Source organism: Pezoporus wallicus, unplaced genomic scaffold (assembly GCF_028554395.1).
Source record: "Pezoporus wallicus isolate ANWC-B61680 ecotype Strahan unplaced genomic scaffold, APGP_CSIRO_Pwel_v1 contig_2908, whole genome shotgun sequence".
Lineage (NCBI taxonomy): Eukaryota > Metazoa > Chordata > Aves > Psittaciformes > Psittacidae > Pezoporus > Pezoporus wallicus.
Window position 1 is genome coordinate 4,573,098 of NW_026642179.1, and position 18,984 is coordinate 4,592,081.

Here is an 18,984-nt window from a genome sequence, read left to right on the forward strand (position 1 = left end):
AATTCCAGTTCTCCACTGCACTGAGATTAGGCATAGCTATAGCCTCTCCTTTTGTCTGTATGTTTCTGTGTCACCCTGCACTATGGTTAATGGAAAAGCCTAGGCACTGCATTCTCTCTCCCCGTATCTCTCCTGGAGATGAAGATACCATATCCTCCTTCTCCTGTCTCTGTGGGGACTGGACATGGACTCCAGTTTCTTAAGCCTTCCCATGCACTGGGAGACACAGAGTCACCAGGCTCATTTTACCTTTCATCATCCTCTCTTTTTCTCCCCTTTTTCTTGGCAACAGGGATAGACATATCCAACTACATATCCATTCCTCTTTGGGTTGGGGTGAGTGGGTAGAAGGGGTGGCTAGCTCCCCCTCTACCCAGGGGACATTAGGAAGAATCTCCAGCTTCATTTCTGCTTCATTTGAGATACTGTGACCTGTTTTTATTTTGAAATGCATAAAAAAAATTACAGATACAAAAACAGCCTCTTACTCTCCCATCTGTCCCTTGCTTATGTCCTGTAACTGATCCCAGTTTTCCTCACTCATTCTCCTCTTTACAGTATTCATTTTCTTACATGGTTTTATTTTTAAAGACATATGAAGTTGCTGTTCTTGTGGATTTTTAAGTACTTTTTTTTTCTGCTGAATATATTCTATATATATAAATATATATATGATGTCTGGCTACCTCGTTTTAATTTGTTACTTCCCCCCCCCCCCCCCCCTCTTCAAAAGCCCTGGAATTCTTACAGGAATGAGATTTTAAGACTGAAACATTTTTGTGCCTAGACTGGAATAATGCCCCTTGGGTTTGTTCTTCTATTTTACCCCCGCCCCCCCTTTTTTTATCTTTTTAATTCTTGTTTTAAGATCACCTTACTTTGTCCTACCTTCACATTCTGGTTGTGCCTCTCCTTCCCTCTTCACTGGGGACTGGGGACCCAAACTCTGCTTCTGCATTTTTACTCTTCTAGACAGACATACAACGTGTGAGAACCCATGCTGAGGATTGGGCTTCTGTTAACAGAAATGTGTAAGATGCAAGTTTGTTTGTTTGGGTTTTTTTTTAATAATTATATATAGAAATATATGCAAATGCTTTCCCCTCCCAAATCACCTACAAAAGGTCGCCATGCCAGGCTTCCTGTCTGTAGGTGGAGAGGAACAGAGCTGGCCTACAGGCCCTGAGGCTGCAGTGTGAAGGGGAGGAGACTGAAGTTCATCTGTCTTATCTCTGTTCTGTCAATAAAATGGAGCTGGGTTTGTTTTTTTTTTTTCCATTATTATTTTAAAGCAGAAGAGTAAGTGCAGTTTTTCTGGTTTTTGTTTTTTTTTTAAAGAAAACTATCGGCTTTTTTTTTTTCCCCTCATGTGTTCAAAATCTCAAATCCTCCACAGTAATAGGCCAGACCATGGAGTTAACGCAAACCCAGAGACCCCTATGGATTAATTGTACTGTTTGTGAATTTGTATAAAGAAATAACAAAGATCCTCTTAAAACATTTTATATTCTTACAGTAAAAGGTTAAACATATTTATATAATAAAAGAGGAAATATGAAGTATGTTTTTGAAAAAAAAAAAAAAGCTTTATCTGTGTTGTCTGTGCTTTTTAAAGACATGTACCTATTATCTCTCTATCTGTTGGGTCTGGTAAGTATGCTGTGCAGCCTGGGCTTTGGTGCTGCTTGCTCTCTTTCCAGTGAGTGATGGAGGAGGAAAAGGAAGGGAGAGAGCCTGGTGCCTCCTGTGCAAGATGCTGAGAAACATCATCACAAAGAGTTTGTAAGGAAGGGGTTTGGTAGGACCAGACTTGTCTGCAAGGGCACTCGGAGCATCTGTGGGGAGAAGCAGAGTTCAGCTGCCCATTGGTGTGAAGCATCAGCTCAGTCTGAGGTCAGACAAACCACAAGTCCTGAAGCTCCCTAGCAACCGAATCAAGTACTCTGTGGCAGAGGGAGACGCTGGGGAAGGGGGAGACAGGCTGTGTATCTCAGTATTTTTAAAGCCCCAGGTAGGTAGCAAAGGGTTTTTTTGAGATTTAAATTGAGGCCCACCCTGGATGGAAGACCCATCAAATAAAAACATTTCCCAGGAGTGACAGCCACCAAATACTCTGCCCTTGCCAGCACATGAGGACCTGGGAAATCCGAAATGTTTTTGGTTTCCACTGCCCAGGCACAGATTAAAGAGGAAGTGAAGTGGGAACATCTTTTAAAAAAAAAAAAAAAGTTTGAATCATTAAGGTGCCCTTTGTCCTATACCATAATCTTTCTCCTCAGTGTATGACTTTTAACCCAGTGGGCTCCTTTTTAGCCTTGCACGATGTGGGGTTCTTATTGTTGGAGATGGAGCTTAAGCAGTGTTTATAGGGCAGCGACAAAGCCTGTCTCCCCCAGCCCGGCGGCAGGGCTCCTTCAGCCCGCTGCCCCCTTCCTGCCTCCAAGGAGGCGGAATGCGAAATGGTGGAAGAAGCCGGAGCCATTGTTCAGGAAAGTTAAAAGAGGAGCTGTCCTTGCTTGCTTGCTCAGTCATGCATACTCAATCTGGCCGGGCCGGGTCCCTATGGAAAGGAGGAGGGCGATTCTTCCCCTCTTTTTAACATTCCTCTCCAGGCCTGGCTGTATTTAAGCTGCTTTCCTCCACGCCGAGGAGGAGGGAGGGGGATGGTCTGAAGTTCCTCTATATTTGCATTTTAAGCACTTCCAGCGCTGAGCAGGCGACTCTGTTCCCCCCGCGCTACCTTGCTCCAGCAGCACTCGCTGCGGTGCTGCTCCAGGTGGGTCGGATGCCCTACTAACGGAGGTCTGGTCCCCTCTGTGTCCCGGGGGCTTAGCCTCTGCTTCCACAGGTATTTTGGGTTGAGGCTGGACTGGGCATACTTCTTTGCTGCCAGCTCTAACTACCTCACCCCTTCTATGTCAGTGCCGCATTTGGAAAGGGGAAAACAGTGCCCAACTCCATCCCTCTTAAAAAGAAATGCTATCTCGTTCACAGCCCAAGGACCTGGACTATCTCAAGGTTTGGACTTCGGGGCATGTGTTGGTTCCCCCTCCCCTTTTTTCCAAGACTTCCAGGCTTTCTGCTGGGAGTCCATCACAAAAGCTGCATTGTTTGCTATAGGGAAAGCCACCGCAATTGGATCTAATTGAGCCTGACGCTATATCCATCTTCCATTGCTTGGAGGGAGGTGTGGGGTCTGTCTTTACCGTGTCAAGAAAAAAGTAACTTCTTGACCTAAAAAGAGGATGTATATATGAATGTTATAAACAACAGGAATTCCAGATCAGGTTCTCATTACCGCTGAAAATGTAAATGTTCCTGGGGTAGGCCACAGTTACAGCCAGGGCTTGGGAATGATGAACCTCTCATAAGGTAGGTTCGTTTCTGCTGGATTTGAACAATAATGGCATTTCTTATTAAGCCTCATGTTCACATGGATAATGGTGGGACACCTATGTCTAAATATAATGTGTGTGCTCGTAAGTTCTGTAATCAGAAATAGGACAGGATTCCTCCCCACCCCCTGTTAAAAAATTGCCCAAATTACTCTCCATTTAAAAACAAGCCAAAAGCATTGCCCACATGGCCCAGCATACTCTTTAAGGGGAATCCAAGCCAAAGGAAGCTGCTGAAACCAAGGCCTCTCAGAATCTCAGTGTTAAGACACCCTGGACTGGTCCCACAAACGGAGCAAGTGCTCCTCATGCCTCCCTCTCATGCCCCAGCATGACAGCACCTCCTCCGGCACAGACACAGGCCTCCCTGTCCAGCAAGCCCAGGGCTGGGCAAACACATGTCTACTAGTAAAGAGAAGGGTTTTTTAAATAATCCATTGCCAACAGCCATAGACCAATTACCACGTGACTCCTCAGGGTAACAAGGAAACTCCATTTTCACTCTTCAGCCGCTCTTGAATTTTTGAACACGACTCAGTTGGCAACTGGGGTAGAAAACCATAACAAAACCCACTACTATTTGGAAGTGAGCTGGAAGTCTCCCATCTGTGTCAACAAGCCCGTGGTGCCCCAGCAGTGGCATTGGCGCCAGCCTTCACTGCTGCACCCAGCAACAGCGTTTCCAGCCATGCCAGGTGGGACAGTACGGTCCTCTGCCTACAGCTACATGAGCCAGGACACAGAGGATGAACCAGGGACCTGCTTTATAGAGGGGTGGCTCTAGGGAGCAAAGGGGCCATGCTCAAGAGGTGGCAGCAGAAAGCAGAGCAGAGCAGGAGCAATTCAAAAGGGGGGGATGAAGGGACTTGGGCAGGACAGGAGGTGGCTGGAGACCAAGGGGCAGTGGCAGGGGACACCAGCTCACAAGCTGCAGCAAAGTCCTCTGTGTGTGTGCGGGTCCCTGATCTGCTGCAGCAGCTGCTCCCCTGGCCAGAACCGATGTCTGGCTCCTCTCCCTGGGCAATGGGAAGGAAAAGAAGGCTCCAGCTGCGTCCTACCGCCCTGGGACTAGCATACAGGAGGTCCCTGCATGGCAGATTTATACATTTTATACCTTGCCGCCCCATGCTGCGGGTCTGACTGAATCAGTTTGTCATGGTGATTCTGGGGTCCTTTGTTTCCCCGATAATAAATAACAGGGTCACGGGGCAGCTGTCATGCAAACCGCCTGGGGCCTGTGCTAGGACAAGAAGTGATCTCTGTGATAGATACTACAGAGCTCACTACTGAGCCTGCCCTTTGGAAGTCAGGGAAGAGTTAAAACGAGACCTGGGTGGCCAAGACACCAAAAGTTTTTAGAACCAAAGCTAGAGGTTAGCACAGGCTGCCATTAACAACTCAAGGGTAGGTGTCCCTCACATCCTGCAGCCTCACCACGTACGTACATACGCAGGATGCTTCTAGCAAAGTTGACCCCTTTTGGTTTTCTCTCTCTCTCTCTCGCCCTCCTCTACCTTAAATCCCACTCTTTTAGCCAGCAGCTCTTTAACAGTGCCTTCTGTGGAGGAAAAAGATAATGGATAAACTCAGCTGGGTGGTGCGGGGTGGATGTGAGGACCCCTCAGGACAGTGGCGAGGCCCTATGCCAGAGCTGCTGGCTGGGCTGCATGACACTCCCTACCTCAGCCAGCCAGCAAGGCTGTCCTGCTCAATTCCCCAGCCCCAAGCTGCACGAAAGAAAGAGCTGGAGAGGGTTCATCGGGCTCCTATGCCAGAACTGAGACTCCAGCCACATTTGGCTGGAATGCTAGTGCTTCTCCCCCTTCTTTAATTAAATTTACCAAATGCATTAGCTCAATAGCAGCCCAAACTGAAATAGCACCATGGAGATTTTGGAAGATCCAAATCCCATCTGTCCTTGCAACAGAAAGATGAACGGAAATGGGATTTTCCTAAAATATTTCCTAAAATCTGAGGTGTGTTTTGGAAAGGGTGTCAAAAGTTTAATACCAGGGCCTGGACACATGCCCTGAGTATTTCCCCATGAGAGGGTTACTGAGACATAAACCAAACTATTCTGCTACAGAAACTAACTTGGGAAATGGGCAGTTCCTCCTAGTTATTTTCCTTCCTTTGAGCCTTGTGTCCTAGAGCACAACAGTTTAGTGATTTCAAGATGAAGCAATTTCCCCTCCCAGCTTTAAAAAAAAACCACAACAAATTTTATCTGAGGTTCATCCTCCTCCTCCCTCTCCTTCCCGTCTTTCTCTCCCAAAATGTCCCACCTTTACAACCCCTGAGCAGCTTAACAGGCTTGATAGGTTGACACCAAAGCTGTACAGACAGCATCACATGGGCACACCAATCACAGCTTTGCAGCCAGCAGCCCCTCTCCTTTTTCAGTGAGCTAAAATGCCAAGCTCCCAGCAGCAATAAAACCCTGCCATCATCTGCTTTTGTGACAGCCCCAATTGCACACCCGGTACCCCAGCTTCAGCCTGAATCAGGTGCATCCTACAGCGCTATAAACTCCACTTGATGCACGACTGAGAGAAGTCCCATAAGACTGCTCGTGCTGCAGGTGAACTGGTTTCCTCTGTATCCCAGGCTTCTGGAACTGCTTGGGATACAACACCCACCTCTGCTCTGGCAAATATCCAGCTGCTTGGCCAAAGCAACCTTATGTACCACCAACCCCTATGCAAGTTGTCCAAAGGTGATGGAGACAACGAGATCCTTCAGGCTGCTAGCCCAGTAAAAACGGACGACAACACAGTAAGGCAGAAAAGTGAACACTGGCTGTGATACTGGTAGGGTTTCTGCATTGGCACGGGTTGGCTGAAGCATCTTCATCTGCATCCTCCATCCGGAGGCGCACAGCCACCGGCAGCCCCTGATTTCTCTCCCCACCTCGCAGCACCTTCGGGGACCCGCTGGCTCCCGCCCCGCCTGCCTGCCTGCCTGCCCGCTCTCCTTCCTTTCTTCCCTCCCTTCACCCCATCCGCCGCCGCCGCTCCCGGGCCGCGCTCCGCATGCAGGTACAGCACCTCTCCGCTAGGCGGCAGCATTGCCCACAGAGTGCCGCCGCCCGCCGGCTACCAGGTCAACCCGCCGCCTCCCCGGGGAGACCTCCGGGAGCCCTGTTCCCCGGGGAAGGTCAACGGGTTGGCTCATCCCGGACCAAGACATCTCACAACGCCTCACACGTTAAGTAATTAAAACTTCACGCGTTAATAAATTAAAAGTAAGTCTCACGGGGGTTGCTATCCTGCAGGAAGTCCACAGCAGGGTACGTATGTTGCTTTGAGTGAGAAACTGGATGGGAGAGAGGGCCTCATCAGCAACCCTAGACCACGGCTGTGTAGGCATGAACCAGTGCAGGATGTCTTAGGTCGAGGTTACAAAGAGATGATGAACTCTGTTGCTGCTCATCATCACCACCATCAGTGCAAGACGGTGGTGAAGGGGCCTGAGGGACCATAAACCAAAACAGGAAGCCACAGTTGGCATAGCTGCATTTGTGGTCAACACACCCCATCACTGTGCAAGACCAGCACACCCCATCCTGAACTGGCCGCCTTCTGGAAAACATCCATCTTAAACTTAGTACTACCTGAAGCCTACATCTCTAGACATCTATACCTTGACACGAAGAAATAGTTTTGTTTCGGCTTTGTTAAAGCATGCAAATGCGAGAATGGCAATGGAGGAGGATCAAACTTAATCAGTGCTTGGATTATTTTATTTCAGTTTTGTTGCACAGTGCTTTGCTACGTTGTTGGCACAGTTATCCATGGGATACCACTGGAGAGATTAAGCTACCTGGCACTGTACATGCATGTCTTTTTTAGCGCCTAAATTTGAACAGGGCTTTTTTTATCCACTTGTCACACTGCTGCCACAGTTACAGCGATGGTGTCTTTTTCAGAAGCAGCTATACCTGATAATTTACTAGAATTAATAATTAGCTTCTGCATGGCTCATTACACACACAGACATCAGAAAGTGAACTACCATCTCTAATGGGGAAAAAGAGGTGGAAGCAACTTGACTGAGGTTATGTCCCAAATCCCTGAGTGGCCAAACAGCACCTGGTGTCCACCTCTCCCATCTCCAGTCTTGCTGGCTTCTGCCACTCAGAGCAGCAAAAACTGAAATGAGTATTCCAGCCTACGGTAGCCCTGGAGAGGAAGGGTCGGGACAGAGAAACACTAAGCGCAGAGGACATCTTCCTACACTTCCCACGCCAGGCTCTGCCACCCAGAGTCCCAGAAGCGCTGGTGGATGAGTGCTGGCTGTGGACGAGCTCCTGGCAGCAGGAACCGCTCCCACAAGCCATCCCTATCTGTTCTGACTCTTCAGCTCTCACAGTTTTTAGTTCAAGCAAGAGCGAGCCTCACAAAACAAATGAAGAGCTGACAAAAAGCGGCACCCTGGCAGCCCTGAAGGCCAATGTCTGTCACAACAACAGGTACAGCTCGGGTTGCAGCTCTCCCAGCTGCTCTATCTAAATTGTCACCAGGACTGTCCCTGCAGCAATGCTCCCAGACCACCCATGTGGATCAAAGGCATGGGCAGTACATGGCTCTTACAGCTGCAAATGCTATTGCCCCTCATGGTTTTCCCTCCTGAGAGGCACCTGTCCATTAGCAAAAATTCGGACCACACCAAAGATGAAACCAGAAGTCACTGTCACTTGGTTGCAGACACAGACCACATGGCACGAGGACTCGTGCCTGGGCTGCCCTCTCTTTTCTCCTCACCTCCATTGGTTTGGGATGTAGAATTCAAGGGGGGACATCAGTATGGGGACAACACGGGGGGATATCATCTCCTGCACACACCTGCCAGGGAGTCAGCGAGTCAGGGGGCGGCTGCATGTGAGCGGCTGGGTGTATCTTCCACTCTGTCCCTGGTGCCAAAAACAAGCATGTTAAAGCTAATCTACCCCTGTCTCAGCTCAACTGCTTTTCTGTGACTAAGCCCCTTATAATGGTTTTACTAAAATCCCCTTTTGATGGAAAAAATCCCAGCTGGAAGTTTCAGGCAGCGGCACAATGTGCAAGTCTGTGTGTCCCTTTCCCCAGCTTCACAAAAGCCTCTAATCGAGTGGAAAATTTGCTGGAGGCCAGAGGTTTAGGCCTGCAATTATTTTTTAAGGGATTATCAAGAGAAAATGGGGGTACTTACGACCCTCCCTCTCTTTGTGTGTTGCACTGTGCCGCTTTCAGACAGGCAGAAACCTAAACCACCGCAGCTGGATCCAGCGAAACCAGGGCTCAGCTGGGCAGCACACCTCTCTGTCCTATGGGACGTGGTCCATGGACAGGCTGGGCTTTGGCTCTGCAAAGCCATTATGCAGGAAGTCTTGCACAAGTTACTTGCAGCAAGCTCCAAAACGACTTGGCATCAAAGATGCACACGCTGCAACACCCAGCTTTTAAGGGCCTTATGCCAAGGGTGGATCGCAGGGTTAGGGTGCTTGGTGCTTTTGTGGCCCCTGAGAAGAGTCAGACATCACCAAGGTTCCAAACCAGCTTCTTGCTGGGCATGGAGCCACTTGCAGTCAGCACGCTTAGCATGGGCCAGCCAGAGGAGAAACACCGCTGGCTCTCCTGCCTGAGGAGCTCCATTCCTTGCTCAGGGCTACCAGGAGCTCCCTATGCTCCACCATCAAATTGCCACTGTCCTGCTTGCATACAAGCAGGTGAGCCATACCCATAGCAAACAGTGGCATGCCCTGCTTTTAAACAGTAGCCTAAGGAAGTGGGACACCTGCTTTAATTCCTACCTCCCTTTGTGGCACTTCAAACCTACCCCTCCAGAGAAGACACCAGCTACTCGCCCTCAGGCAAGGGCCAAGAGAAAGGACCACTCTTCACTATTCCCATATAAGCCATACTACAGTGTGAGTGATTATTCCAGACTCGATCCAAGAAACAGAGTACATAAAGGAAGAAATGGCTATAGACCAAGAGTGTTTACTCTTGGGGTCAGTCTCTCCTTCAGAAAGCTCTCAGCATGTGGCATAAAGCAGCTGTTGGATAAAATGGAGAATCAGGTTTTGATTCCTGAGCCTTCCAACCATTCGACTGCTATATAAGGTGTTTCAACAGAAAGTGGCAGCTGCCACTGGGTTTTCAATCTTACCATGTCCGTGTGTGCTAGGTGTGCTCTGAAACTGCCTGGAGAGGCCAAAGGGCCAGCGTGCTTGCTTTCTGGATCATGGTCAGACCCAAACAGTTTTGGGCAGGCATGTAAGCACAACACTCAGCACCCGAGGTGTCTCAAAATAAGGATAATTTAAAAAAACAGACAAACACAGATCAAAAGGCAAACGAGGCATTCATGGAATTAAGTTGCCTCCAGGAGCTCGGTGGTGCCTAAACTGGGGATTTTTATTTTTGCAATTTTGAATACTGCCTATATGTCCTTTGTTTTGGGTTGGCTTTTTTTGCTTGGATAAGGTCTTTTGCCCCCTCTCTACCTCATTCTCTCCATCCACATGGACACTGTTTTTGCAGCGTTTTAAGACAGTAAGATAAAAAGACCTATTCTGGGTCATGTTTGAGTAGGCCTAGCTTGCTCAAAATTGCTCGTTGAGGCTGATCTGCTTTAGGATTCTCTGTACATGTCTAACTTCTAGAAGACAGATGAGTGTGCTCTCCAAAATAGCTTGAGAGCTTCAGCATCCAAAGACAAGGGATGCAGAATTGCCAGTAACTAGTAGTGTAGGATATGACCTGTGCAATTCACTAGCAGCACTAGAACTGTAAGGTCAGGTGAAGAGTCAGCTCCAGCTCCATCTTCTGATAAATTGAGTGCAGGCATATCACTACAGGAGAGCCATCCCTTACTACTTCAAATGAAGCAGCTCTTTCCGCCATTCTGCTGCTCCTAAGTGCTGTCAGTGAGCCTTGCTCTTGGAGTCCTGAGTCTTTCCATTTATACACAGCCTGATGTTCACGGATAACCTTGAAAAGCCCTACTTACAGTATCACTGGAACACCAGGGACTTCCAGGGATCACCATCCAAATTCTGCACAGAGACAGGATCAAGTATACTTGGATCATTCCTGACAAGAGTTTATCTTACCCATTCCTATAACTCCCTAAAGACATAGCCTACAACCCCCCTTTCCCAACCACTTCCAGTTTACTTCTAATAGTTTTGCTTCCTATCCACCTTAAATATTCTATTTTTTCCTCCAGATTAAGCTATGTTTTAATGTTCTCCACAACTAGCAACAGAAAAGAGTTGAGGACTTTCCTTTACAGGGCCACTTCTTATGGACTGAACCACAGCTCCATTCTCTTAGTCCTTGCACTCAGCTCCCTGCAGATCCACCTTAGATGCAACATGCTTCGACTCCACCTCTGTGCAAGGTCTGCCTTGTGAAGAGCCCAATTATCATGTTGCATTATACAGGTGGATTTCTAGATGTATGATAAACATGTCTGCAAACTATTACGATCCTCACAAACGTCTGTGGCCTGCAAGAGCTGAAACCAGAATCCCAACAATGTAAAGTGATTTGCTCACCAGGATGTTATAAAGATCTTATATTTTACAATATTATTATAATACATACCATAAAGATATTATAAAGATACAACCTGCCCTCTGTCCCAGCACTCCCACTACTTTATTTTATAGGTATCTGCCTGCCCTGCTCCTTCATCCTCCTTACGCATGTTCTGTCATACCCCTTGATCCAACAGCAGTGTCCCCCTCAGAAGTCAACAGAGACAATCCCTTGCCGAGGGGGACTGATGGAGACATGAGGGATGTGCTCAGTTCAGTTAGACTGAAGATAACCAGTGTTTCACATGCAGCTGCACAAAGTAAAAGGATCTTATTTATTTTTCTAGCATAGCTTTACGATGCAAGTGAAAAGAGGGGACTGACAAGCCAGGACAACTGGATCCACTCCTGTTCAAGGCTGGCACTGCACCAAAATTATCCTAGCATGAGCACTACAGACCTTTGAACTTCATGGGCTCTCACAAATTCTGTCACCAGTCTAGGATGTCCAACAATCATAAACAGAGTGAAAAAAAATCCTTTTCCAGCAGAGCAGCTGTGCTGTCACTGTACTCAGGAAACATAGGGTGCACAGGTAGGCACTTGTTTCCTGCTTGCACTATCACTACTACTTTCATGCACAATTTCAGCTCCAGGCATATCACAGCAGAACAGAAGTGCCCAGCAACATGCAGTACAGAATTAACATTACTATACCAGAAAATAACTCTGTGTCTTATACAGTGTATTGCCATCATGTGCAGCTATGCAACATAATGTGCATCCGTGGTGATTGGAGGCAAGCAAAGAGGCTTATGGCTTGATTTTGTGAAACCGTAGGCACTCAGATGTCTCCAAGCACCCCAGGAGCTTCTGGTGACTTGTACCTTTCAGGAAAAACAATGGAGTGGATTTTGTTCCAGGCTCACCACACAACTGCAGACAAGTCCCGCCACCCCTCTGCACCTCAGCTGCTTTGTGCTTAAACTGAGAGTAGTACATACCTGCGAGAACAGAAAACCTTACTTTGGAAGCTCAAAACCATACTCAAGACCTCTGCATGGAATTCATTGCAGAAGTCTCAGACATGATCACTGACATTCCTGTACCCAGGGTACCATACAGGAAATTTGTCAGAGCCTCCCAACAGTGCTTGAGAAGGTCCCAGTGCATGTTCACTTCTTCCCCCTCCAAACCACTGCCCTGAAGAATGGGCCTTGTAGACAGAAGGGTTTCAAAATACAGCTTGAGCACAGACACATTGTGTCAGACAGGGCCTAAGTGTTGAAAGAACTGTCTATATACTCAGCTGCATATTGCTAAAACATTTAAAGAAGCTGCTCTATCCAAAAAGGAAGGACAAGTTATTATTATTATGAAAGCTGGGGAGATTCCAGGGTTTCTGGTGTGCCAGCAAACAATCCAGAGCCAGGAGAGATAATCACAGCAGAAACGATAGGAAAATCTACAAGCGCCTGAGGACCACCTACGCAACATCTGCACGTCTCATAAACCAGGTGTTGCTCCCTGGAGCACATAATTTGACATGCATTCAGTGTGCCACTCCTACCACCGCCTGGCTCCCACCAGAACAATGTCACGCACTGCCTACAGCTACGTGCAAAGTGAGTAGCGCCAACCCCAGTTCACAGAAATCTGTCATTTGCCCAAGAATATGTTGTGTCAGTACAAAACTAGGCCACAGCTGGGAATTGGCAGGAACATATCTGAGGTATCACACTCACAGAGAGGGAACAGAAAAACTGCTTTGCCCACAACTGCCCAAAAGCAACTGCAGCAGTTTAAGCCAGACTCGAAGGGAGGCACACAGAAAAGCCAAAGGTCAGGCTCCAGAAAAGACACAGATTCACACTCCAGAAAACAGCTACGAAGCAATAAATGCAAAGAGGACTTCATCCCAGCAGCAAGCTTCATACTGTGTACAGATGTGCTTTCTTTACATAGGCAAATGCACCTTAGTACACCCAGCACCTAGTGTGGATCTGGTTGCTTAACCCCTGGATCCTACCACATGTCAGTGATGCATCTTCATTCACTAGCAGCTCTCAAGACCTAAAGCTGAAATCCTGGCAATAGTTCTAAAAACAAAACAAACAAACAAAAAAAACCAAGAAAAAAACAACAACAAAAAAAAAAACAACCCAAAACCCCAGTCCCTAGTCAGGAGCCTGCTATGTCGCAGAGTGAAAAGTGTTTACTTTTCTTCAGGAAGAGATTGTATTTCGTATGTTGAAGGCGGTTATGGAATGGAGTTCAGCACATGGATGCACTTCTGGAGGGTTTTTATGTTAATAAATATGCATAACTCCAGGGGGAAAACCTCTGTCAATACAAATCCTATGGAAAATATTGCTCCTGTAGACAGAAGAGAGACCAGTTCTGTTTGTGTATTCAGGCACTGTATATATGAAGATATTTTAGAGGCCTCTATACTTAGCCATTGTGGTTTCGATCTTTCCCAGGCCAGAGGTAGCTGTGTAAGCATATAGTCAGCATTGGCTAAACAAGTACTTTTAAAACCATACTATTATTACCAAGTTAGTTAAAGAAGGCTTTTTTCTTCTCTCTTTTTTTTTTTCCTCCCCCTCTTTTTGGGGGAAATCGGTAATTCAGGACAAAAATCATTAAAAAAACAAACAAAAAACCACCACCCTTCTAGTCCTTAGAGCAAGATGTGTTTTTTTCAGTATCCCTTTATATTTAACTGCAGCCAGACCACTTCAGGTCATGATTTCATCTGATCTCAGCAGGATGGCAGCACCATGTCTCGCCGATGCTCCTGGGGAAACCAGGGTCCCTCAGGAAGCAATGTGGGTGACTCAGGCAGTGGAGCCTCTTCCTCTGAGTCAACACTGTCCCAGTGTTTCAGCACCATGCCGGAGGGCGCTGACCTGCGCAGCACGTTGTCTTTCAGAGGAAATAAATGAGTGCCTGACCACACTTGAGGTTATTAAAGACAACATGTCGCTTTACACAAACACTGGCATTTGGTTACGTGACCGCTCCCTATGTGCGTAATCGCATTTCTGCCTTCCTCCACTTTCTGTCCTGAATTGTTTCAATGCTGCTTTGTTTCATCCGGCCCTAAATGCACTTCGATGGTTGGAGGAACAGCTCCAGCAGAACCCAAAACCAAGAACCTGGAATTTTATTGCTGACCCCACCTTTGGTTGGCCACATAACTTAAGCATATCACTTCTACCTTCCTCTCTCCCCATGTGCCAAAGGGGGATCATGAGAAGAAACTCCTCTGCAAAATGCAGTGAGAGCTACCGGTGGAAAACCCCACGTAACAGAGCACTAAAAAGATGAATTGTGTAAAAGATGTAATTGATTGTAAAAGACGAATAATCAGGTATGCTGATTAAACATTCTGGGATTTTTTCAGTAGAAAAGGCATTAGGGAAAATAAAATAGATTCGTAGAGACATCAGTGAAGCCTTCTGCATTTGATATAATCATGACTTTCTATCTTTCTTTAATCCAAGAGTGCCTTGGATTACAGGCCAGACAAGTACTTCCCCCTTTGATGCAGAGGAGTTCAGTGATGCCTACTCTACCGTAAATGCTCTAAAGGCACTGAGCATTAGCAGGATTATTTTTTTTTTCCACAGGCAACTCAGCTGCCTATAATTATCTGAAGAAAAATTCCTCCCCTTCTTCCCTAATCCCAGCGCTCTGATCACATGCTACATTTGCTCTGGGGACTCCATTTCAGAGCCATGTGACATTTACAACACACACTCGGAAAAACACATGAAAAATACACCTGGTTCTGGGATTTGGCACAAACGCGGCCCAGGTTCACCGAAAGGTTTGTGACCCTTCCAAGCACAGCTGGGACCAAGTTACAGTTTTTCATTGTACCCTGTGGCTTGGATAAGAAAAACCAAAAAAGATCATCAAACTTGGAAGCTTTGATCAAGATACACTTGGAGAGTTGGAGCTCACTTTAGGCAGAAACTCAGTTCAGAACTCAGAGGCTGGAAACTGCCTTGAATGGAGAGTGGCTGGAGTATCTACACTCACCTGCACAGCAGAAAGGATGAGCTCAACACATGTGACAGGAATGCGATAGCAGCCCTGACCACTACCAACACCGAGAGCTCCATGAGAATGCTGCATTGTAGTTCAAAAAGGATTCACTTCTGAAGCAAATCCTCTGTCAATCCCACTACCCATGCAGTGATTTGCAACTTGGAGCAGCCTTAGAGCTCGCAAACTGGATTCCCTCTGGATGAAACTGCACAGGAGACCATGCTTGAGGAGGATAACTCACTCACCTCCTCCACGTCAGTGGGGCCAGATGAGAACTAGTCCAAAATAACACACCCCACACCTGTAAGTGCTACTGCACAGGTGGCAGATCTTCAGCACCAACAGTTTCACCCTCCAGCCCCGCTCCTCCTGGGCCACTCTGCCTGCTAACACATCCCATGGCCACCAAAAACGGGCTCACATGCCTGGTAACTGGAGTGCAGAGGTACCAGCAGTACTCGATTACTTGTGATACCTGTTTATGAGCACCCTCTGCTGGATACTGCCATTCTGTCTTCCCTCCAGATCAGCGATGCTAGCAGGCTACCTCTGAAAAAACAGCAAAAAACCTGGGGTGTGGAAGCAGGGAGCCTGTCCTGGGTACCCCCAGGATGCCTCACTGTACAATGTGCCTAAGGCATGGTAGGGGACTACTCTGCACATCCACAGCAGGATAAATCAGTGTTCATTAAAAACAACCAGAAACCAAAGACATACTCATAACAAGGAAAAATCTAACCCAACAAAAGCCTTTCCTAATGACTAAGCTGCTTACAACTCAACATCAGACTGAACAAAACATACTGCTGAAAAAAGATGCTGAGGTAACACCTAAAATGCATCCCTCCCCAAGCTGAATGCCAGTCATGCAGGCTCTGATGTTGTAACATTTCCTACTGTAGCTCCGATCTGCAGAGGTCATCTATCCACCACAACACTGGGGTGGATGACTAGCAAAGAGGTGATTGAGACATCTGAGTTGGTGGTTTGACAAGATGGATAACTGTCATCTTGAATCTATAGCTCAGGAGGACGGCAACATCCTTGTATTCTACATCTCAGCCTTCAGGTGATTAGAAAGTTGTGGTCACCTCTGATCCCAGCCAGGCTTATAGTAATTATTCAGTGCAGATGTTTGGGAATGCAAGGCTCAGGCTATGACTCCTCTAAGCTAGGGTCTACTGTCAGATGTTTCAGAGGAAGGTATTAGAGGTTTATGGGGCCAGGAAGAGCATTTAACCAGCTGCAGCTGGAAAACTATCCACAAGCAGGAGGCCTGATACCTTCTAAACCAGCGAGAACTAAATTCATAAACTGTGTGTAAGATTTTTATCCATATAAACATCTAATCCTTTCTGCATTCTGCTATGTTCTTGGTCTCAATTATTTATGTGCTGTAAGAAAAAAGTTTCACCTATGTCAGATGTTTTATTTCAATTTCATTGAAAACCTTGTATTACGTAAAAGTATACACAGGAATGCCTGGTTTACTTCTCTGTACTTCTAAGTTTATATACTTCTGTCATGTTGCTTTTTATTACTCTTCACTCTAACTAAGGATGCGTAATCTTTTTAGTCTCTCCACACCTCTAAGCATTTTCATCACCTTCTTCTGCTAAATATTTGTAGCAGAGAGATCATAAATGAAGGTATGATATTTTATTTTCAAGTCCCAGAGAATCACTCATCTTTCCACCAAAGCAATCCAGCACATCCCCATTGCCAGCAGCCAAAGGGAGGGGAGCAATGGAGGAAGCAGGGCTTATTACATCGGCCTCTTTCACACTGCAGAATTCCTGACTGCAGGAGGAGTTATGTGCTCCCGTACCATCCCAGCCAACGGCTGTGGTAATGCAAACGAAAAGGCATTAACCCTGCTCCCTGCTAGGAAACAAAGTCTCCCACTCATTCCTTAGAAAAGCTAAAGGTACGCATTTCTGAAGGACTTGTGGGGTGGGTAGATACGCTCGCTGCAGTTCTCCAAAGACGGCTCAGAAATAACCTGGGAGGATCCCAGATTGAAGGCTGGGTGTCTTCTTACATCTGTCTGGTTTGGGAGATGGAGTGTAAACAGTGGAACATTAGCTTAGATTAATTACAGACTGCCGGTATTTTGCTTTCATGTAGCGAGCCCCGGCAACATAACACCGCTGATAATTAAATAGCGCCTTCCATCAAAAGGCTCCAAACCACCCAGCAAACCAGCCGGGCTGTTAAGGTAGGGCTACTGGAGCGGCACACAGCAGCAGCTTAAGAGGGCAAAGGAACACAGCACGCTTATTTAGGAAATGAAACATTTCTACTGCAGCTTCAGAAAGCATTATCACGTGTTTTACATTACATGCTGCACAGTAAAACCCGGGCAGGATTAACATCAGTGCCAGGAGATGTTCACTGGTCAGACACAAAGCTTTCTATCTCATGAGAAAGACGGTTTCTCCCATGACACGACTCCTATTTCTTTCTTTTTTCTTTCCCAGAACATAAACTCAGCAATGACTGAGAATAAAGTTATCTCCTGTTTTGCTTTCTGCAGCTATGGGTTTTTTCTGTGAATTCCCTACACAGAATATGAGCAACATACAGGTTTTACCGGGGAGATGACAGTCCTCATGTAAGCAAGGGTGAGAAAATACACAACAAGAGACTGATGCCAGCACAGAAATGCTCACAGCAGTGGGGTTAATCTTCTGTGCTACCATGTGCCCTCCTTCCCCACACACCACTACCCATCACTTACATTTGCGCTGGGGTCATCAGCGTAGCACACCAGTGCAATGTCAATTCTGGAGGTGGATGGCCAAATCTGTACCCTCCTTCTCCTATGTATCACAGCTGGGTTACCACACGCTCTCTCCTCCTTCATTTCCTTTCCTGTCCCTGCTTTTTCCAGTCCTGAGGCTGCTTTTCCCTGCTTACCCCCCCGCCTCATCCCCTGGCAGTCAATGCCCATCAGTGGCAGGGAAGCTCATGGTCACTCCAGCTGAATGAATTGTTGCTGTAAGGCCAGGCTGCTCCCCAAAACTGCAGCCCTGAACTCATCAGCTGTTGTCTCAAAGGCACCAAAATGAGACGCCCATGCAGAAGCAGAACAAAGAGTAGGGGCTGCCAGGATCTATCCACTGCTTTACGTTCACACTTGCAATAGGGAGCAGAACTGGTGGATAGGAGTGCATTTTTTCTGCCCACTACATCCTCTGGCCTTATCCCACGTCCCTCTGTGGAGGGGACTGGGAACCTGCAAATTCAGGAACTCAATATCTCAAGATCAACTGCCCTTTGCAGGTAGTTTCTTGCCCTGGAGTCCCAGGATATGGGAACTGGGGACATCAGCATACTGAAACACAGACCAAACCCCCTCAGCACGCCCTGAGACATTCTCAAGACTCCAGCTGGAACATCAGCAGTGTTACCGAAAGGCAAAACCACTTGCTGGCCTCATGAATGCAGTGTATATCACTCCATAGTTTCACACGACCTGCCCTCTGTGCAGACACAGTGACTGATTGAGTCAATTTCACCTCCTGCATCTGGATTCAAGGCAGGGCTGGAGATGCTCTTCAAAATGCTGCAACTCACCCACCGATAGGAGATTGCTAAATGCCTGGCCAGGAGGTGATCCATAATGATAACAGGTATAGGGAGAAGAGCTTAAGGGGAAAGAAGGAAGGGAGCAAACTTCACACAGGAGCAACGTTTATTTCTGAATGGTTAATTATATGCTATTATGGTTTAGTTAATAATCTGAGGTGGACTAGAGAGAGAGACACATGCTTCCATTCAGTCCATCCTCACCTAATAGAAGTATCTTTTCTCACATATTGTGCCAACAGCCTTTACTTTTTACATAGCAGTTGAAAAAGAGATTGAATATGAATATTAAGTCTACATAGCAGCATATGGTAGAGCAGCTGGAGCACACAGCTGTGGGACAGCTGTTTGTAAATTCTACCTATCCCCACCAAAAAAAAAAACACCTTTCCTGAGCCCTGCCATCCCATCAAC

At 46.9% G+C, this 18,984-nt stretch overlaps 1 protein-coding gene across 2 annotated transcripts in view; it reads right to left on the reverse strand.

Moving 5' to 3' along the window:
• WNT5B (Wnt family member 5B) overlaps nucleotides 1–18,984 on the reverse strand; it is a 73,911-nt gene that overhangs the window by 39,883 nt on the left and 15,044 nt on the right. The window lies entirely within an intron of this gene.